Source organism: Heliconius melpomene, chromosome 5 (genome assembly GCF_056956725.1).
Source record: "Heliconius melpomene rosina isolate 202511_hmr_F chromosome 5, ASM5695672v1, whole genome shotgun sequence".
NCBI classification, from domain to species: domain Eukaryota; kingdom Metazoa; phylum Arthropoda; class Insecta; order Lepidoptera; family Nymphalidae; genus Heliconius; species Heliconius melpomene.
The window spans coordinates 1,047,657-1,071,864 of record NC_140393.1 but is presented as its reverse complement, the minus strand read 5'-3'; the positions used below and the strand labels follow the sequence as shown (position 1 = coordinate 1,071,864).

At 33.2% G+C, this 24,208-nt stretch overlaps 1 protein-coding gene across 3 annotated transcripts in view; it reads left to right on the top strand.

Annotated features, from left to right (window-relative positions):
* LOC146538793 (Ig-like and fibronectin type-III domain-containing protein 2) overlaps positions 1-24,208 on the top strand; it is a 119,603-nt gene that overhangs the window by 24,475 nt on the left and 70,920 nt on the right. The gene's annotated exons all lie outside the window — the stretch shown is intronic.

Here is a 24,208-nt window from a genome sequence, read left to right as displayed (position 1 = left end):
TAGACTTTGATATTATTTCATATACCAGAAAAAAATAAAAAAATTTCGAAATAGTAGGTTAATAATATAAAATAATTAGGTATACTCATAACTTTCTAAAAACATTTTTGTCATTCTCGAGTATTTTCTTAATAGGCTGTTTACAGGTTTTATTAACTAACTTTAACCTACAGCTCCCCTTCCATACAAAGTACACTCTAAGTGATCGAATTAACTCTAACCCGTATATAATGAATTACATCAAAACGATAAATGCATGTAGAGGCAGAGGGAACCTAAAGTTCCCCTTCTTCCCACTTTTCCACCGATTTCTTGAGGCATTGCGTGTTGAGTCGCAGAACTCACTACACTCACGGAAGTATATGCGTGATGTCTTCCTATCTACTATTGAATACATACAGAATATCCAATGTACACCAATTTCTAAGCTCAAACCAGAAGTTCCTGAGATGAGAACCCTCAAGCAAACAAACTCTTCAATTTTACAATATTAATATAGACATGATGACATAATGAAACATAAAAACCCCTTTATAAAATAACGCCGTCTCGCTAACACGGTAACTTTTTTGTTTTGAGGCTTTGATCTCATAATAATGATAAAAATATAAATTTTCGTTTTTACATATATTTACTTTGTATATGTATTTTTTTTGGTAAATACTAGCTTAATATAAATATTTTTTTCATTAAATAAGTCTTACTTTTGTAAACCAACAATTTTAATTTTATCAAAGTTTTTTTTTTCTATCACGCTGTATCACGCACATTGTTATAACCTAGATACCTCGTACCACTCAAGATACTTACGTTCCTCTTTTTCCTCGTCGAATCCTGCAGGCATTGTGTGTAGAGTTGGAGAAATCAACGCCCCTTTAAATACTTAAAAAATAATTTTAATAATTAAATACTTCATTTCCTTTAGTGGAAATCGAACCCGCAACCTATCGCGTTTATAGTCGCACGCTTTCACCCCTGCGCCAGGACCGCGTCAAATTAACAATATCGAATCTACTATAATCTTAATAATACATCGTTCCAGCTAAATATTTTGTATTCTTTCCCCCAGAAAAACAAGGTGCGGCGTTGAATTTCGCTACTCTATCACAAACACTGTCTATCTCAGATCTAGGTGAAACCCGCAGGACAGAGTGTACTACGCTTTTTACGCTTAACCAAACAATATTAAAAGTAATTTTCCTTCGTCTCTACATAAAACTACTACTACGAATTTATCACTAATTCAATTTATTTAATGCTATATAGAAGTTATTGCAGCAATGTGCGATCGTAAAAACGGGAAGTTATTAATGTTACTCAGTACAATGTTGTATGAGGTATTTACGTAAAAATGTATTTATTTTGCTTGAAAATATCTAGTTATGTACTTGTATATATCTTTCCTTTTTTGGCGCTGTATCCCGCACATAGCAGGGTAAGCAAGGGGAATCTTTTAATAATTTAATATCCCAGGATTGGAACCCGTGCTTCTTGCACAGTATCTAATAAGTGTAAAAATATTTTTATTTCCTATCAGTCACAATAAAAATGTTAAAAATAGGTCACACACCCCCATTTTTCAACTTTTTTTTTAATCTTCCAACCCCTATTATCATACAGATAGATTTTTTAACGAACCACTAATTTAACTTTTAAATCATCCCTTTATTTCCTCACCTTTTATAGCACCGGGACCTCAGAATTCTTTTGTATAATTAAAAAAGTGTTCCCGGAATTTTATTTCATAGACGACGTGCTAAGGAACAATTAGAAAGCCTCTCAGTGATGAAATTTTCCACACAAAATTTAATTTTAGCCGTTGATTTTGAAACTTTGTAAACTTTTATTATGAAGTAACATTAAATGATAATTGTAATTAAAATTATTATACATTAACTGATTAAGTTATGTTTTTTTTGATATAATGAAAGATAAATACAAATAATAGTATGTAAAAACGTATATTGAAATCGTCATGGCGCAGCGGCAGAAAACTTGACTGTAAATGCGACGGTTGTAGGTTCGGTTCCCATTCGAGGTAATGAATTATTATCATTTTCTCGTTCTGGTAACACGATAAAATGTATAGTTGAAGTCCGTCACGCAATACACAATAATCTCGAAAATTTGGCGGTGCGTTGGGGAACATAATATAGGTATGTACATATGTTTCAAACTACGCAAATTATATTAATTGAGATCGATTCTCGTTAGAGTGTTGAGTGGCGGTACTTAACGCCGCGTTTTCCTCGGTACCAGGTTGAACAAATAAATATATTAAATATTTCTTTTTCTCGAGGGCGAATCGAACCCACAATCTGTCGTATTTTAAGTTGAACGCCTATGCCCCTTCGCTACAACTGACTTCAAAAATGTAAAGTAGGAAAAACTATTTTAAAAAATAAAAAAAAAATACTTATCTTAATGGAAACAAAGTCACCCAATTTTTATAATTGGAATCAAAACAACCAATTAAGAGAAAAATAAAGTAACATTGAAAATAATTGCCTCAGTAGGTACCTCAGTGTACCTCAGATGAGAAATAATTTTAACTTTGGTTAACTCATTTTGCGGTTGCCGTAAAAACGGTTTTTGGCTTCACTGTTGTCGTCGTACCGAAATGTAACCACAATTTTTTCGACACCCGAAAGTAAAATAAAATAAGCCTTTTCTTTGTGAAGGCTGTTCTGTTTCTATCATAAATGGAATGAATTTCCATTTTTTAGCTTTAATTTGTAACCTGCATATAGCAAGGGAGGTAGAGGGAACCTAGTGCTAAGTAATGCCGCCTATGTAAGTCACAATTTTAGAGACATTGCATGTTCAGTGGCGGACCTCAACGCAGCGCTTTGAAGATGATGATTGAACTTCAATCATCTTCAATCATTGAAGATAACTCATTCCCCGAGTGATATTCGAATTTACAACGTTGTGGCCGGTTTTCTGATGTAATGATAATAAAAGCTTCAACAAAGATTATGGCAATTATTAATGGCCATCATGAGAGAGTGACGAGGAGGAAGCCATCTATTGCATGCAAGAATTTTAGTTTCTGTTTTCACAAATATAATGTTTAGATATATATTTTTTTATGGAATGAAAGTGGCGAATGGAAGTGTTTTAATGGAAATGGAGTATCTTAATACTAGTTCTAGTTCCTAGATTCGGTCGGCCTACCCTGCTATGATATAACATGAAGTTAAAAAAAGATAACTTTATAAATGAAAAACACAGCCATGGAAAGCTACAAAAAATAAATTAAAAAAATATCTCCTGCAAAACCTAATTTTAATTTATATAAAATAAATAAATCAAAACCACTCGCCAAGGTTTTTGGATAAAGATTATTTGTTTCTAGGGATTTATGGTCGGATCCGCCTGGCCTGATCGCCCTTAATCCGATTACCAAAAGAATTAATCTAGAAAAGTAGTCCTTTATTCATTTGAGGTTCGTTAATCATTTGTACTTCGATTATTTCCTTTTTTTCACAATAAGTAAAAGTTATTCCATATACATTGTATAGGTAATAATCAATAATCGGCTTCTCGCTATTTCCCGCACACGGTAGAGTGGGCAAAGGGAACCTAGTGTTAACCCACTTCATTTCCCATTTACGTGTTGAGTGGGGGAAATTTGCCTCGACACTAGATCGAAGAAATGGAAATATAAATTTTAAATAAATATTTCATTTCCACGAGTGGGGATCTACTTCATGCCTGGGGTAAAACTAAGTAAAATATAGGTATATTTAAACGATTTTTGTGGTACAATATAGATTTTAGCCTTTTCAGATAAATGGACTCAAGCATGTCCAATTTTAATTTTGAACAATAGTTGCCCAGATTAGAGCGTCCAACCAAACAAACTCTTCATTTATATATTAATAGGCAAAAGGAGTACAGGCCGCCCTCCAACCAGGTGGACCGACGACCTTAAGAAGACAGCGGGAAACCGCTGGATTCAAAGGGCGCAGGACCGGACGGAGTGGCGAGCATTGGGGGAGGCCTATGTCCAGCAGTGGACCTTAAAAGGCTGATGGATGGATATATTAATAAAGAATTATAGATACCAAAGAAAAGATAAATAGATTGATAATAATCACTTAATGCCAATCAATCAAGCGATCGGTGGAGCGGTAGGTTTAGTTTTAGTAAAGTAAATCTATTGACATCCGATTTGCGGTCAATGCTGTCGTCAAACTTGTTTGGTGATTGCGCAACCATACACGGTACTAATAAATATTACTATGCTTCTAAGGGCCCTATTTTTTATAAGTTAAGGTCATCACTTTTCCCGCATAGCACTGTAGACAAAGGGAACCTAGTGTTACGGCACTCATTTTCCTCCCAATATAGAAATGTTCCCAAATTTAGATTCGAACATGCTATAATCGTATACAATACTATACAATAAAATCTGAGCCACTATAGCATCTTATTCACTATCGCGGTACTAAATGCAGGAACATTGCATTAAATTGAGGATGCTTTAATAGACGGTTAACTGCGCGTGACGTCATCTCATGAGATTGCTCTAACCACCTACAACTTCTAGTTAGGAATAGTTGTATATTAGAGATATTTATAAATTAAGGGCATGTAGAAAACGTTATTGTTTTCTAGTTGAACCCTGATGGGGATTTGTATTTCCATTTTCCTCGTTCTGGTTATCGAAGCGCGGCGTTGAGGTCCGCTATTTAACATTCAATGTTTCGAAAATTTGATTGTCGTAGTTAATCTCGATCTATCCTGCTAAGTGAGAAAAAAATTAAATGTTATTCCACACCATGGCAAGACTTTTTTGAAAACGTATAGAATTTGGCAGAAATACCTAGCAGGATTCGAACCGACGCGACGTCGACCACGCCACTCGGAAACCGACTAAGCGCCCGACCGCTAAGCCAATATATTCTTAGTTACGTCGAAATTCTTATAACCTTGTTACAACTTGTTTATATTGTCACTTGTTTGCTGTAGGGAGAATTTAACAAATTTTCACTCTCCAAAAATTATGGCTAAAGATAATTTGGCAAGAGAAAGCGCTATTTATTAAACATTTTTAACATTTTTGAAGTATTTTTCCGCGCTGAAGAAAATTTTATTCCCGCACATAGCTGGGTGAGCAGAAAGAATCTAGTGCTTAGACACTCTGTTTCCCAATTTACAGCAATACTTGTTGACTTGGTGCCAGAGCGAAAAGATGAACGTTGCCCCGAGTGGAGATCGAACCCCTGCACCAAAACGGCCTCTTTTAAAAAAATACGTTTAAAAAATAAGTATTATTAAAAATAAAGAGAAAAATAAAAACAATTTAAAACAGAATATTATAATAGATAATACTGTCAGTAGGTACACACGTACCAAGTAGTCGAAATAGAACCAAAGAGGTCTATTAATCGACCCACTGTACCGTAGAAATAAGACTGATTAGATTCGGCCTAGCGAGGTTTCCCATTCAATTCGTGGCTATTGACCGCTGGAACTGTAATTTCTCATTCATTTTAGGCATTTCGCTCTAGTTCATATATATCTATCTGTCTTTGATATATATGAACCACTATATGAACTAGAGCGAAATGCCTGAGATGCCTAAGATATAGGTATATGGAAGTTTAGATATATTTATTTGTGTATATTTTATCTATATACAGGGTGGAATTGTCAGCACCACTTTAAATGAAACCACAGTTTTAACTACTCTATAAAAGCCTAATATAATTCGGAAAACAAATAATTCCCAAAAATGAAAAAGTTATTTTTTCAAACAAAATAAATAATAAAATTATCGTTTTAAAATAAAACGACATTTGTAAAGTATAACATAGGCACGCAAACACTTACCTGTCAAATCGGAAACGTCGCATACGTATGTGTGCGTCACACGAAATACAGGTATGGATAAAAATCGTGAAATGAAAAAAAAATCCTACGTCCAAACTGTTGAGGTACCTTGATTAATTTCTTAGGTGTGGGTTTGAAATATATTAACCTATATGCAGTTTCAATAAAAGAAGCACTGCCTCTTCCACCCTGTATATGATAACTCTTGACTGTGTGGCGCACCACCAACCTTTAAAAAGGGCAACCACGACCGCTCTGTCAAGAGTGAAACGACAAAGAAGAAGAAGAATGATAACTCTACTGTTACTGACTGACAGACAATGCACAGTCAGAAATATATGGTACAGCTACGTTTTGCTTCGTTATCAGACCGAAGATATTAGACGTTTAATTTGCGCGAGTGTGAATGGAACCCACGACCGTCGTGTTTACAATCATCCTTATGCACCCAAACCACGACGGCTTCATATGTATTTAAAATATATTTTATATATAACAATAGTAATTACATTGCTATTAAATTAACAGAATTACAATTACAATACTATTTCTATAGTAATAATTATCCATTTAGAACAAGAAAAATATAATTTTATTGTTTCAGGTAATTGCAACCAACCTTGATGCTCATTTGTTGTTTTCAAGGGACTGACTTCTACAACTTTAATTATTGGTTCGTTTAATTATTTTTTTATAAAGATATCTTTCTACATGTAAAGACAAAATAAAAACGGGAAGGGAAATATAAAAAGTTTTTTGCAGAGCGACTGAGATTGCCGGCACTAACGTGTCTCCATTCTAAAACGATACGAAAAGTGGTGATAGAGTGATTTAACACTGGGTTTTCTCTAACTGGATATAGTGTTAACCTGAAAAAAATATACGAAATATACGTATAATATAAATTATAGATATTAAAATTAACTTGTTCGAATTGTCACGCTCCGTTTATTTCAAGGCAATGAGTTCTTAAAAAAGTTGTTTTAAAAAACCTCTATTTTTTACTAATTGTAAGTGGTCAAGGATCTTAAAAGTGAAGTGATGATCGTTGTGGTTTAGTGGAAGTATATATGACTTTAGAGACATCAATAAGTAATGAATTCTTAACAAGTGGTTTTTAAAAATAGACATTTTTTAATTTACCTACTGAGGCAAAAGCGCGGCGTTAAGTTCTGCCACTCAATACACAATGCCTCTAGAATTCGATGGAAAGTGGGAGGCGGAAGTGTCTTAAACGGAACAAAGTATCTTAAAACTGGGTTCCAAGGTTCCCTCTGCTTACCTTTGGATCTACAAAAAATAAAATATACATATATTAATTCATGTATACTAATGTTTATCTATACTAATATAATAAAGCGGAAGAGTTTGTTTGTTTGTTTGTTTGTTTGTTGATCTCTGGATCTACTGGTCCGATTTTCATTGTTTTTGTTTTATATGAAAGCTGCATTCTTCAGAAGTGCTATAGGCTATATAACATTACATTACACATATAAACTAATATATTTTAAAGTACATTCTAATTTGACATGCAATTTATTCTGCCATCTTAATAACAACCGTCGCGTCGCTACGCAACCGTTACCGCGACATTTTGATATTCATCCTTATGAATAGTCACTCTTAACATTTTATCTAGATTGAAATTATAGTTTACTGTATAACATTCTAATAAATAAAATGTCACTGATTCCAAATGACCTAGCCTACGAGTGGTATAGTATGATCGACGCGAACGGGCAGATGACTTTGATGATTTTGTAAATTTTCATACGTTAAATAATGTTTATGTAATTAATTGCTTTTTATAATTAATTTAAGCTACACTTTGGTTCTCTTCTTATTTTATTTGATATTGCCCGCTAAAATTATCCTACTTAATAGAGAGAAATGTTTAGTTATTTCGTAGAGTCGATATCTATGTACGCACGCAAGGAAAAATTTAGGTACTTTTTCTAATATTAAGAATACCTATCCCTTAGTTACTTTTAATCCTTTTGTTGGTTCATTTCAATAACTCTGATATTTTTTTCTAATAATATGTCTCTACTTATTATTCTTTTTGATTATTTAAGCTTATATTTTCTTACTAATTCTATTGAAAATTGAAAATAATTTCATGAATATATTTAATAAATATTCTTATAGTTGAAGCAGGCGTAGCCGCGTCCGGGTCCACTAGTTATAAGTATACTTCGTACATACGTACATAACATATTATAATGAAGTTAATTTTAACTCCACTAATAGGTATCTAATTTACTACTGATTTTTAATAAAAAAATCTACATTTATTACTAAATGCCAAATTTTTATTTGGGGAATAATGATAACATAATAACAATTATTATTGTATACGACAAAATATTATTTAAAAGAAAAAAAAGTACTAATATGAGTCAACCAAGGATAATCAACATAATTTTCGATTTCAATAACTCATTTCACTCTTAACATATAATGTAATTCCCATATTACAGTAAAAGTATCACAATCCCTTCAATTTGCCTTTGAAACGTAACTCTACACGGGAGACTTAATATTTCTATTTCAAAATTAAAGCTTACAGTAAATATGAGAAAATATGACTTCGTAATAACTAGCACAGAAATAAAAAGAAAAATATTAACTTGTTAATTACGCCCATTCCTTTGGGGTTTTGATTTGAACAAATATTGTCGGGTTTTTAGATTTATACTAGTGTAATAAAATTGGAATTTGTTTGTTTGTTAGAAAGCGCTAATCTCTGGAACTAGCAGTCGGTTTTGGTAATTTCTTTTTCTATATAAATTATAGAGACCAGTCGTTGCGCAAAGTGTGACTGTAAACCGACTAGTTGTCAGTTCGATCCCTTATCCCTCTGTCTATCCTGCTGTGTGCGATATACAGCGTAAAACTGATTGTTATTTATAATATAAAATTTGAACTCAGTATACTGGAATTAGTCGAGCGCACTACGCCTAAAGTGATAAAAAAATTGTGTCAAATTTTAATTCACTTATCACATATCAAAAGGGCAAACCCCAAAAGGGACGTCAGGGTTAGGAGTACATCAGATATTCCTTTGTGTTGGGATCAAAGTTATAATTGTGCGCATGAGGAAGCTCTGGCCTATAATAATATTGTGTTACATTCATTTGACAGTTTTTTAACTTAAAAAAAATAACTATTCGTAGAATATGAATTTTAAGTTAATTATTTTTTAAAAAAGTCAAAAAAAACTAACAACACTATTTTTCAGCGCTAACAGCAGATATTTAAAAGACTTGATGTAATGAGCACAAACTCGATATGTTTACTAGTAGACAGTCCAAGGTCCCATCAGCCATCTTCCGATTCCATCATAAGACCAGCTCGTTGGTACCATTTTATTTCAAGTTTCATGATGATACAACAATTAGAAGTGCGTATATTTTTGATTATTATATTTTTAATATAGTTCCATCTCGGCCAGAAAGGCGAATTGAAAATCGATCTTCACACTTTTTTTTAATACCAGAGGTGAGACACAATTCGTATGAATTAGAGAAACTCTACGCCATGCCTTTCCTTGTTACCAGAGTGAAGAAAACGAAAATATTAAATATTTCCTTCAATGGAAATCGAACCTACAACCTGTCATATATGGGCAGTTTGCCAACTACATATACTGGAAGAATTGGTTGACATAAGAATGGAAAAAGATGCTATATTAAGGTTGATGTATGGTTCAAATTCTATTTAAGAGTAATATTTTCTGTTTATAGTGGATCTAGTATTAAATCTGTCATTCCTTTCTTTGTCGGGTTTTGGCGATATTACTGAAAATAATATTAATATATGTAACCAGACAATGAATAGTGGATTTAGCACAAGATACTCTTAAGTATACTTATTTTCCAAGATTCTTTTTTAAGATAGGTACATATTTCAAGTTACTATTATTTTTCCCTTATATGTCGGGCACGATCACGTCGTATAAAAATATAAATTTTATTTTAATAAAATTTTATATAACGCACTAAATCTCAGCCCTAATAAAACGGAGAAGGTTATAAAGTTTCGCCTGAACTACTATATTCACCTGAAAGTTAGTCTTCAAATAAAGTTCACAAAGCTTTGGAGAAGTAACTTGAAGAAACTCATCATAAATATTGGTGTTTTTCAATCTTGTTAATTGCAAGTAGATTAATGTTTTATAAACTTAGATTTTAATATTTTTTGCGTCACACTATATGCCGAATATCAGGGTAGGCAAAAAAACTGAGTTTTAAGTCACTCCGTGTCTTCAACATATTAGATAATGCGTGATGAGTGGCGGAACTCAACGCCGCACTTTGTCGTGTTATAAGAGCAATAAAATAAAAATCATTCTTTCCCTCGGGTTGTAATCGAACCGTCGCGTTTTCAGATGCTGTCCCTCTTCACCATGACGGGTTCGAAATATCATTTGTTGAGTCTCCAGTATTTTGTTCTCAGCGAGAAGTAATAAGTCACTTCGTTTTTAGGTTATTCAGGATATTTGAACACTGTCACTCATTCTCTCAACATATTTAGCTGTTGAGGTCGTTTATTTTAGTAGGTATACCATAAACATAATTAAATTTTAAATGAAAGTAAATCAAATCAATCTTAATTAAGGTCCACTATAAATAGACGAAAATTCAACATTTCCAACGTTTTCACTGAAAAAGTAATTAACTAAAGTTCTTAAGGAAATTCTAAGATTCTTTATATATAGGCTTTGAGACGAATATAAAAGGGCTCGGGGGTGACCACGAGATCTTTTGATAGCGGGATGTGGTTCTTTAAAATTTGTCGAGATTGTGCTTTCTTTTGTTCTTGGTTAAGTAAATATTCCTTATCATTGTGAAATAAACGTGTATTTTTATATATTTTTAATTTTATTAAAAGGTTTAATTTTTTAAATCTGTTTTTATCTGGATTAAAGGATAAAAGGTTGATTTGAAGAGGGCCTCATGTCTAATTATTCCTAACTCGTATTATTATTTGTCACTCTATCACATCACCGTTTACCTTCACCTTCCTGAATCCGGTGTTAAGTTAAAGTTAAGTTCTCCACTTTCCGCCGAATTTTGGGAGCATTGCGTGTTTACTTAACGCCGCTCTTTGCCTCGACACCAGAGCGAGGAAATGAAAATATAAATGCAAATAAATATATTATTTCCTAGGGTGGGGATCGAACCCACCGAACCGAACCGTCGCGTTACAGTCACATCCTTGTGCCGCTGCGCTACGACGGTTTATTACATCTTAATTATAAATTCAAATTACACACTGAAAAAACACTACTTAAATATATTCTGTATTTTCTAATAAATATCACAACAATATTTTAACTTATTTAACTCTGAGTGAGAGCACTTTTCGTTAACGTCTGCTATAGTTTTAAGTTTCAGACGTTTCAAGGAGCGTTACCTAATACTGTGTTAATGGATGTGAGAGGTGTGGCCTCAAATTTCAGCTTCCGACCGCTGTATGGCGTCAGTATGTCTGGGATGTTTACCCGACTGCGCGGTGTAAAGGAGGATGAAGTGATTATCAGTGTGTGTATGTATGTATGTTTGTTCCTATGTGGCGTTGTAAAGACAAAACCGATTGACTGATTCTGATGATTCTTGCGAGGCTCACTAAAAAACAACAATTATTAGCTTTTACCTGTGTTCGATAATATTAAGTACGCACGAGCACGAGGTAACTCTAGGACAAATACACGTAAAATATTTTCAACTCTCTGCTCTCTCTCCGACAAAGCGCGGCGTTGAATTCCGCCACCCACGAACGATGCTCGTTAGCCAAATAGTGTGGAGCTATTCAAAACTAATGTTGCTTCATATTTCATACTTTGATGAACAGATATTTTATATTTTAAAATTTATATTTACGGTCTTTGTAGTGTTTTCATATAAATAATAATAAAAAAATCACTAATAATCGAGTTTTTTTAGCTTAACGCTGATCCGTAGCAGAGTAGACAGAGAGATTTTGGGAACCTAGTGTAAAAACACCCCCTTCCCATAAGATACTTCCGTTACCAACTTTCTGCTGAATTCTAGAGTCAGTCAGTCGCACGCTTTTGTGCCATAACTGAATTATAATCAAATCAATCGATCTATTGATAAAGAAAACAAGTGATAAATGCATGTTAATTTTAACGTTAAAATATTATAAAATATATATAGTTTATTTTATGAAATATTATTTTAAAACATATAATAGCCACCCTAGTTATTAACAAATCTTATTTAATTTGTTTATTAACGCTTGAATAAATATTTTTAATTACGCTTCAGAGTAATTACCTGACCGTGCTCCGTTTTTCCCTATTCGGGGCTATTTTACCTCACGCTCCTATCACACTAGCGTATTTTGTACGCTTCAAATTATTTCTATAAATCAATATAAATAGTGCAAAATATGGATTATGCATTTTATTTTTGCCTTAGTACTAGCGTTAGTGAACTGTGATGATGACATTCAACCTTTAACCATCGAGCAGGATTTTTTGTAATTGACGTGGGGCTCAAGAGGCCGCTTATATAACTCTAGGTGCTATAGAAAATATGTATGATCTGCAAAGGGGCCATTGATTTTATTATTAATTTAAGATAACTAAAAAGAGTTCCTCCAATTAATATTCAATATCTCCAAAATTAATTAGAAATTCGAGAATTAGAAAAAAAATTGATTATTAAAATAATATATAATTCTAAATACGATGTTTCGTGAACATTATTAATTAAATTACATGCAATACATACATCCGTTACTATTAGTTTTATTTAGCAAATTTATTTGCAATAATCAAAGATCTTATAAATTTTAATTGCTTAATTATTCTACAGTTCTTGGTGTAATAGTATTTTTTTAGGGAATACCGTCCCTTTGTTATTGAACGGAAGCAGCTGACGTGGCATATTTTAAAGTTTCATAATTTCACTTTTCATCCCATGATTCAATGTGTTCAGTCATTTATATTTCTTTACAAACGTCAAATATAGGATTTTTTTTGTAATTTATGATTTTTAGCATTTATTGTTTTGATATTATTAAAAAAAACCGGCGTTTTATTTACAGATAACTTGTTCAGATTGTAGATGTACAACTATATATGGAATTATACATGTGTTTTGTTTTCATGATATTTTTTACCAAAACATTTGATTTTTTTATTCTTTCCGCTCCTTTAAGACTTAAACTATTACTAAACCGAGATAAGTTTAGTTTACTAAAACGTGCTTGCTTTTTTTCGTGATTAGTATAATACATATTTTCATATTTGGTAATTTCATATAGTAATTATGTTAACTAACAGACGGATGTTGCCTCAGTCTACCCATGACCATGGACTACTGCAAAATGTTCGAAATTTCGAGTTTATAAAAATGTACAATTCAAATATACGCGATTATCCAGTTAAAGAGTTTCATTTAAGATGTGTAAAACAAACCAAGATTGGAAAAACCTTAATATATCACTTTATATAACTAGATCACGAAAATTAAATTATTTACATATAAACATTTATTCGAGCAAGAAACGAATCCATATCCACTCCCTACAATTGTCCATCCTATATACATTTCCATTTGAGCAGCCACGGCAACGTCAAAATGATAGGCGTTTCAATTGCAATTATTCTGCAGTCGAGCATATCACATAGCTGTTAGACATACTAGATTAATTCACCAGTTACTAGCAAGATTTATAAGTGACGGACCAACATACAGTATGAAATGTATCGTGAAATACGTTTACGTAACAATGGCGTGCGTTACATGCATTTAGTTATATGGAGCGGTTGGATTAAGTTGTGAGCGTTCGCGTTTTGAAGAGAAAAGTGTTTGGTCTAATAGAATGTACCATATATTAGTAATAAGCTTAAGCTGGCTGTAATTGTAGCTAATAGAGATAGCGAAAAAGGTTACAGATTTGGTTGTAATTATGGATATTATTTATTGAATTTCCCATATTTTTAAACCATGATAGCGTATGGCATGTACTGTTTAAAAATTGAACTGCGTTTATCTTAATATATGTTAACAGTGTTTCCTGAGATTAATTGATGACGAAATTTTATAATTTTTTCTATTAATAATCTGATTATATTTCTGGAAATTCCATATTAAATTTTGATTTCTCTCTCAAATTGAGTTATATATTTTAAAGTATACATGTCAATTAATTATACGTTTTTACTTAAGCCAAATCGAAGAAAGTGTTTCATTCGGTCTAATGCGGCGCGTGTCTTACTGCGAGTATTTCCGAGTGAGGTACAATTGCATCACTAACGTCCTACATGCGTGCAAATGCTTCTTTCACTGTTCAAGTGTTCGCCAAATAAATAATATACATTTGTAAAAATTCTATGTTTAGTGATCGGTTGATAGCGTTAGTCCTGGGGATCTTACTAATTATTTTAATATTACAAACCCAAAAAATTACGTTGAATTCCGTTATTCATCACGCAATGTTTCAAATTTGGATAAGGAGATAGACAAGGAGCGGAAAACAAAATTTATTATCACTAGGTTCACTCTGCCTACCCTACCACAGCGTAGTATATAGTGATGAAAATGTAACTTATTTTAATTATATTTATATAAACAGAAAAACAAGAAAAGAATCTTTTCTTTATTTCCTAAATTATTTAAAATTTTATTTAAAAAGAGTTGTAAAAAATATCACTTAATTAGGATTTATGATACATAAATCGTCCCCCAAACTAACATAAAAAATACAGTTATTTTATATTATACAATATATTAAACTAATCAATGGAATTTTAGATCCACAACGGCGAAGTTCAACGCCCTAATGGAAATCAGAACAGTTGGTGTAAACAGTAAACTAATAATAGCTGTTATAAGATGAATAATATGTAAATAAGCTAAATGTATATATAAAAATACAAATTATTGTTTGGCTAAAACCGGATAGCGTACATATATAAATGGAAATAGATTAGCAAAACACATCTCTACGAGAACAAAACTAATACACTTGAGGTCTTCGTGGCCAATAGACAGGTTGTGGGTTTAATTCCTACTCGAGGAAATAAAATACTTAATATTTTCATTTCTTGGTTCTGGTAATGAGCTTATTAAATGATTTTAATACATGTTAATAGTTAAGACAGTCTGTTCTTCATTTTCCATAAAATTTTTACCTAGCGCACCTAACGCGCTAGTGTGAAAGTTATTTCATTTAATATTAATGTTATAATAAGTTTATATTTAATGTTTGTATATTCGTAAGTATGTATCTAAAGTATAAAAATTCCATAGTAGCGGGTTTTGAAACCGCATCTCTTGGAAACCATTAATTATTATTTCCCCTTGCTATATCAAGAGTGTCCCGTTCATAGCTGGTTAGGCAGAGGGAACTTGGGAAGTCACTGCCGTTATCCATTTTTCGCTGAATTCTCAAGTCATTGTGTGTTGAGTGGCGGAACACAATGCTACGCTTTGTCTTGTTAACAGGTTGAAGAAATAAAAATATTAAATATTTAATTCCCCTAAGTGGGAATCGAACCCAAACACGTCGCGTGTACAGTCACACGCTTCTGCCACTGAGCCCAGATAACATTTCTATATTCCCCACTCACATGTTTTAGTCTTCTCAAATTAATCAAAATATTATGTCAATTTAATAAACCGAATCTGTAATTTCAATTACTCGGAGCGAAATATGTTTAATATTACAGACTTCCATATTTTATTACTAAGAATCGCTGGTTCATAACACGCTCGGCACAAATGTGTTTCCCAAACATCGTTTACAGGGAATTCTCATTAAATTTGAATACCTTTTACTATATTACTATAAATATTTAATTTGAATACTTACACGGATACAAGTTTTGTTGGACTGCCCATGGCAAAGTCTTTCTCCGCAAGTCTGAAGGTGCCCAATGTCATCGAATCGACAATGATAAAGACCTGGATCATCTTCTTTCTTCGCCCTCACATAAGCTATGACTATATAACCAGCAAATCTTGTTTTGTTTTTTGTTTTGCATGGTTTTTTATGTTCCACACTACGTTCATAGTTTATTAAGTTATTACTTAGTTTTATATTTTAGTGAATTACCACTTTTTGTTAACTATTATAATTACATATTATTTACCACAACGTTTATTACACCAATTCATACCATTCTTCAAATCACACATACAAAATACAGGCCCTCATTCATAAATTCTTTGCATATTTTCGGCCATGGTCTCATTCATGATAATTTAAAAAGTTTGTTTTCACCAAATAAAAGTCCTAATAAGCCCTTATGTCACTATGTTTCCATTAAATAATATATGTAACGATATTGACACTGTCCAAGTGTCCGATTCCATGGTTTGTTCTCCCGAAAATTTAATTCATCACATTGACACAAACCATAACGCTTTAACAGTTATGCATACAAATATTCGTAGCGTAAGTTGTAATTTTGATGCCCTGACTGTATTACTTGAGAGACTACGCATTCAATGTGACATCCTGATCCTTACAGAATGCTGGCTTTCCTCGACTACTGTTGTACCCAGCATTCATAGTTACACCTCATACACTTCAGATTACCACAATCAAAACGATGGTGTAATCATTTATGTCAAATCAGACATAAAGCACTCAACTACCAATGTTTCCTTATCTGGCGCTAGCTGTCTTGTTCTAAGACACAATGATGAGTACGCGGTAGTTGCAGTTTATCGGTCACCATCGAACAGTAATATAGACAATTTTTGTGACAGTCTCGATTCATGTCTCCTCGACCTTAAGCTAGTTGACTCCGTAGTCGTGATTGGTGACATAAACATAAATATTACATCAACCAATTCTGACTCTAACAGTGGCAAATACTTGGACCTGTTAGCTTTCCATGGATTTTCTAGTGCCCACTCCTTTCCAACACGCAATGAGAGCTGTCTTGATCATGTGATGCTGAGATCGAATAAATCTGCTGCTACTTATATCCTAGATTCCTATATAACCGACCATGCGCCTTTAGTCTTTTGTTTACAATGCAATATAAAAAAGTTTTCTTCCATAAAAACCTTTACCAAAATTGATTATGTGTCTTTACTACAAACAATTTCGAACTTTGACTTCACCTGTATCTTTAACTCTTCTGATGCAAACGCCGCAGCCACCCTGCTGACTAATATGATCTATGATGCTATTTCAATGCACTCTAAGCAAATAAAAATTTCCCATCGGAAACGTACACTAAAACCATGGCTGACTCCGGGACTGGTACGGTGCATTAGACACCGTGACAAACTACATAAAAAGGTCAAAACTGATCCAACTAATGCAATCCTACGTATAACTTACACAAGATATCGGAATTTTTGTAATAATTTGTTAAAAAAATTAAAGACAGCATATGAAAAAAAACGAATTTCTAAAATACAAAAATAATCCAAAAGGTACCTGGAACACTGTCAATAAAATTGTTTGCTACAAAAAGCCCTCACCTACTTCCACACCTTTACTTGACCTGCACAGTGATCCTTGCGTATCCGTAAATGTTGTAAACAATTATTTTGCTGGCATCGGTGCCTCATATGCCAATGCTATATTAAACAAACAACTTGACATACATAGCTTGCCAAATACACTTAACTCTCAGTCTTCCGCTTCAAATGACTCCATGGCGCTGTATGATACAGACATTAATGAAATTCAGGCTATTATTGCAAACTTAAAAGATGACTCTGCTGCTGGAACAGACGGCATTCCTACTTCTATTGTCAAAAAGGCTAGTACTTATATAGCTCCCGTTCTTATGCATATTTTCAATTTATGTTTATCAACTGGCGTTTTTCCGGATATCTTTAAGCGAGCTCAGGTTCATCCTATCTATAAGTCCGGCGACAGAGACACTGTGGTCAATTACAGGCCAATATCAATACTCTCGGTTCTATCAAAAATTTTAGAAAAGCTTTTGAATAAGAGACTTGTAAATTATCTGCAACACTGTAACGTCATTGCTGATAATCAATTCGGTTTTATCAAGGGTAAATCGACGGAAGATGCTGCACTACTGCTTACTGAAACAATAGTTAAGAAAATGGACAGTGCATCAAAAGTGATCGGCGTATTCCTCGATCTATCCAAGGCCTTTGATACCGTTTCTGTGCCACTATTAATAAACAAAATGGAAACTATCGGAATACGTGGCAGCGCTCTTGAAATCTTTCGCTCATATTTATCAAATCGCACGCAATGCACGAAAATCAACCAGTACGTTAGTGACAATACTGCAATCTGTTTTGGGGTACCACAGGGTAGTGTCCTTGGACCTACCTTGTTTATTTTATATATTAATAGCTTATGTGCCACATCATTACCAAATTGTAACATCATTGCGTATGCAGATGATACTGCGCTTGTGGTTCATGGAAAAGATTGGAATGAGGCCAAACACTACGCTGAACATGCGGTCAGATGGATAACAGGCTGGTACAATGCTAATCTTTTAACTCTAAATATAGACAAAACCAAATACATCGCGTTCTCTCATCGCTCCCATTCCCAGCCGCCACCTGAGTTGTCGATTAGAGTACACACATATACTTGCACTCTTCTGGATAACTGTAATTGTCCTAGCTTACCTCGCACTTCTAATATCAAATATCTTGGCCTTACAGTTGATTGCTACCTGAACTGGAAACTTCATATCAATCACATAACCGGCCGTATAAGAAAACTGATTCCTATTTTCAGGAAACTTAGAAGTTCAGCTAATTTTGAAACCTTACTTCTTGTTTATACAAGAAGTAAGGTTACAAGTAAAAAGTCGTTACTTCCCTTAGAACGTGCCCAAAGAGCCATACTAAAAGTCATGCTTGGAAAGCCCAGACGTTACAGTACCGACCTAGTTTATAGCAATAGCTCAGTCTTAACAGTTAGACAACTTTTCATAAAATCAGTTGTACTGCGGAAGCATAGGAGCACTCCTTTCAAGACCATCTGTAAGCGCAATAAGCCAAAGGTTTGTGATATCGAACGTTGCAAAACCAAGCTAGCTCGTTCTCACTTCTACGTCCTAAGCAGTTGCTTATACAATGATGTTAATAAAATTATCAACATTTACCCTTTGTCTTCGTCAAAATGTAAAGCAGTTATGAATACCTGGCTGCAGAGGTTGTCCTACTTGGATACGGAGAATCTTCTTCGTACCTAACTTACATTCATGACTCGTACATACATATACGCACATAAACACACACACGCACACACACAAACACACACACATTTGACACGTGGTAATAATATAGAATCTAATTGTTTTTCTTTTCTTCTTTTTCAATAATTAATTTAAAACTTTTGTTATATCGCTTTATTTTTGCTTATGTCGACATAATAATATGTACCTAATTGATGAGTATTCTCACTTTTGTCATCGAAATAGTGTCTTAGGGGCAAAGATGCTGGCAGCTGTGACACAGTTTACACTAGTACGGCTGCCATCGCTCACCTCTACTAAATTGTTGTCTTGTTTTTTCCATATTCTAACGAAATTAGAGTGTATATGTAACATTTAATTACTGAATAAAGCATTTATTATTATTATTATTATGTTATATTCAAATCATTCTGGTACGGGCTTAGTGACTACATATAAGCGATTGGTTGTGGGTTCGATTCCTGTAAGACACTCGTTCCCATTTAGACACTTCTTTACCCACTTTCCACCGACTTTGCGATGCATTGCGTGTTGAGTAGCGAAACTTAAATATATATCTTTAAACTCATAATTTATGTTTTTCACGGATGCCGTTCATAACAATTCAAAGATAACCTACGAACTTAACGAAGAAGCTTTAAACACTTTCTTCCCCATCTTCTCCCAAAAATTTGGCGGAACGTAAGAAATGTCTTATTCTTGCTTTCCGCCGAATTTTTGAGACATTCTGTCGTGAATGGTGACTGACCGAGTCAGACCGAGAATATGATGAAAATATTAAATGTTTCATTCTCTCGTGTAAGATCGAATCTACAACCCTTGCGTTTACGGATGGATGGACATAATTATATATATATATGTCTTCCTATCTAGTTTTATAAGATATACTTATACTTATATCTTCTATTTCCAAATATCATACTAAATAACTGTTCGTTAAAAACGAAACAATTATCCTATTATAAAACCCTTATATTACGTCGCGTGCGAAATTGTCAACCATTTTTAATGTGCCATTGTGTTTCTGAATGCAACTTCCGGTTACATTTGTTTGCTTATTACGACTTGTACCAAGGTTAAAGCTTTTAAAACATGTCAATTCAATTTGAACCACTTCTTCTGCACTTCTGATTTAATAAAATAGAAGTTTCACGCTCTTTCCCGCATATAGCGGTATAGGAGAAAGAAATGTAAAGATATTCTGTTGCCCACGCTACTTACAATTTTCGAGACAGCGTGTTGAGTGGCGGGATTCAGCTTGAAGCAAAAAGACAAAAATCATCGCAGTTTCCAATGTCATTTGCTAAATTGATGGTGCGAATAGAAAACTATTTTAATTTCACAGTTTTTGTAAAATACGTATACCTATATATATTTTTAAAGCAATCAGTATAGAAATCTGATACAAGTTTACAAGAACGTGGTAAAATAATGAATATTATTTCTAAATATGCAATTCAAATATGATCCGTGAGATAAGGCTGTGTATAATAAACTTTGAATCCAAGGATTGATTACAATCAGTACTCAAGCATAATTGTAAATGTAAAAAATATATATAAAACTTTATTACTACGTTACTTATATATTATACGTTAATTGAAAAAAAATAAAAGAAGGAAAATTAACATTAGGCAGAGAAAAATAAGCTATAAGTCACGACTTTCTCCACAATGTCTAAAAATACGTAACTATTATTTTTATATGGAGACACTAAGCCCTAGAGCAGGCTAAGGAGAAAGAACTTAGTGTCAATACACTCTGTTTTCCGTCCACTTTCCTCCTGAGTCCAAAACATTGCATATTAAATGGCAAAACCCAACGCAGTGAAAAATTTAATAAGTAAATGTTCTAAGAAAAACATTACCTTAATTTTTTAAATGTACTTTTGTACGGGAATTAAATTCTCTGTCATCGCGTTCACCACGAGCATACCAGCTCCTACGAGTATGTTTATCTGTCAATGTTACTAAGTTCCACTTTAACTATAATTTACTATGAAATACGTACTGTAGCGAATTTAGTAAGCAAATAGAAAATCCAATGTCAGGTTTTATTTAGATAGAAGTGTCTATTTCAATTACAGCCATCTTACGAGTAGATAACGAGAATATAAATTGAACTAATATTTATTTTATTTTTTTTTTACCTTCACGCTATATCCTGCACATAACCATTCCCGTTAAGACACTTCCGTTTCCCAATTTGAGCATAGTGTATTTAGTGGTAAAACTCAACGCCGTGTTACCAGAGCGAAGAAATGAAAATATTAAATATTTAATTTCCTCGAAAGGGAATTGAACTAATAACCTGTCGTTTACAATCACACGTAACCCTTGCGCCACGACTGTCAACACTTAAATTAATATTTAACCTTAGAGCCAACAATTAGAGGAGCGACGACGACGTCTCTGAGACTAAGAACCTCATTTCGTCGAATCCTACAAACGACAACTATTAGAGGCAACGACGAGTCGCGGGTAAAATTACATGTGTAATTATGTCACGTGAACTATTCAGTTGAATACGATCTGTGGATGTTATTTCATTGGAATGGCGTGTTGGGTTAAATTCTCAAGTAATTTTGTTATCTTTACAGCTTATGTTTTAAGTAGAATTGCCTTCTTAATCAATGGTAGCTTCTCTAATTAAATAAAGTATATTTTTTAGTTTAGCTGTAAGCTGTATTCCGTATACTGTAGGATGGAAGGATCCTAGATACTCCATTTCCCATTTTCCGCCGAATTCTGGTGTTGTGTGTTGAGTGGTGGAACTCAGCGCCGCGAACTGTCTTGTCACTAGAAGATTGAGAATACCGCCCACATACGGACGGAGTATCGAGGGCACATTAGGTTCCCTACACGATGCCTATACTGCTATGTGCGAGATACAGCGTATGGCTATTAAAAAAAATGCTAAATTGAATTAAATTATAAATTGCTTTTTATAAAAATAAAATAAGTACGTTCCAAGCAGTAACTGTCTTTGACAATTACATCGTGAAGTTACAATATTGTCACCTTTGGACCCTCGCCAGCACGAACTTCAAATTCTCCAAGTATTGTTTATTATCATGCATTTAAAAATACCTTCTCTGATATTCGAAAACCTTAACATTTTTCATATATATGATTTATTTAAACAATTTTCGGCTTAAATATAAACCAAAAAATATTTTTTTAAAGGAGGAGAACCTCTTTTCTATATAAGAAGAAGGCAAAGCCGCGAAAGAACGGTCCCTAAAATATAAGGGAATGGTACAAATCTTAAAAGATATAAATATATATACATATTATACTTATAAAACAATGCTCTGTTCATTATATTCAACCAACAAAAACAATAAAAACTGTTATCGAAGTTTCATCACATGCACTACGAGTATACTGTCAATAGAAGTAATTTGTACGTTCAAAGGCTAAAGCATATTCATTTCTGATTGGTAGTCAGTTATTTAAATATAATTGTACTAATAATAAATATCATGCTGTTTTAATCTATATAGAGATAGAGAGGCCAGGCACAGACGCAAAGGCACAAGCCGGAGACAAGAGAGAAGAGAGAGACAAGAGGTTTTGGGTTCGATTCCTTTGATCGAAACATTTATTATCTTTATAAGAAAGGAATGTTTTAACAATAAGTTCCCAGGTTCCCTCTGCTTTTCCTGCTATGTGCGGGATCATTAAAAAAAATTAAACGTAACTTTTTATTTTGAGTAAAATGATTTAAAATGTTTTTTTTTACTAAAGCGAGGAGATAAATAATTAAAATAATCATTCCCTAGAGCCGGGATTGAACCCATACCCAATGCCTTTACAGTCAAACCCTGCACTCACATGAAGATGAAGATAATAATAATAATAATGTAGAACAGAACGCAGTATTATTGAAGGAATAATACTGCGTAGTTGGACATTGCAGCTAGTCGATTATCCTTAATATACAATGCATATACTGTATATATTATAGCAGATCGTAATTGGTCACGTATTGATATTGATTTGCATGTACCGCCATTGTCGTCACTAGTTATTGCGTCTTCAACAAACAAATAAAGAGATGAGTTCATTTAAAATATGTCTCGGGTTAGTTTTTAACCGACTTCTGTAAGAAAAGGAGGTTATCAATTCGACTGTATCTTTTTTTTTTTTTATTTTTTTTTTTTATGTTTGTTACCTCATAACTTTTAACTGGGTGGACCGATTTTGATAATTTTTTTTTATTTGAAAGATATAGCTTCCCGAATGGTCCCATTTTTTTTGGTCCATGTCTGACAATGGTATCCATGAGAAAATCACATAAGTCTTAAATTTGCATTATGCATGTGCGCGACTAATAGCCGAATAACTCAATGTCGCGCCAACCGATTTTGATGATTCTTTTTTTATTTGAAAGGATATACTTCAAGGATAATTTGGTGAAAGTTTAGTTAGGTTTCGATTATGGAATCCGGAGAAAATTGAGAAAGTTTGTTTTTTTTGGTCAAAAATTAATTATACTGTAATAGTTACAAGCAAAAACTTTTTAAATTGATGTCAGAAGTGAGATTCCTGATCGTTGCATTTCTTTTCAACCAATCTCAAAAAAGAGGATGTTCTCATTTTCAACCAACTTCAAAAAAGGGAGATTCCTAATTCACCCGAATACTTTTTATGTTTGTTCTTGTCAATATACCAAAATGTAACTTTGCACAAAAATAATAGCTAATTAAATGAAGTTTTACATAGAACAATCACAACCACTCGTTGACAACCACTACCACCACCATCACCACTCGTTCAAGAAGCATCATTTTAAGATCTACCCATCACTAAAAATCGTAAAATAAATTAATTTTTAACAAAAACAAAAACCGACTTCTAACAACGAACTAAAAAGTGAAAAATAATTATATAAAGATTTTATAATTTTGAAGTCGGTGTCAAACTAATGCTACAACACCTTTACTACAATATCTAATTACTAAGCCTGTTTGTTTTACTTGGCACCGACTTCAAAATTATAAAATCTTTATATAATTATTTTTCACTTTTTAGTTCGTTGTTAAAAGTCGGTTTTTGTTTTTGTTAAAAATTAATTTTTTGTAGTAAAATTCTTGCAAAGTAAAATTCTTGGGAGGAACCGGAAAGCAGTGTCCTAACACTAGGTTTTCTCTAACTACACTGATATACGCGT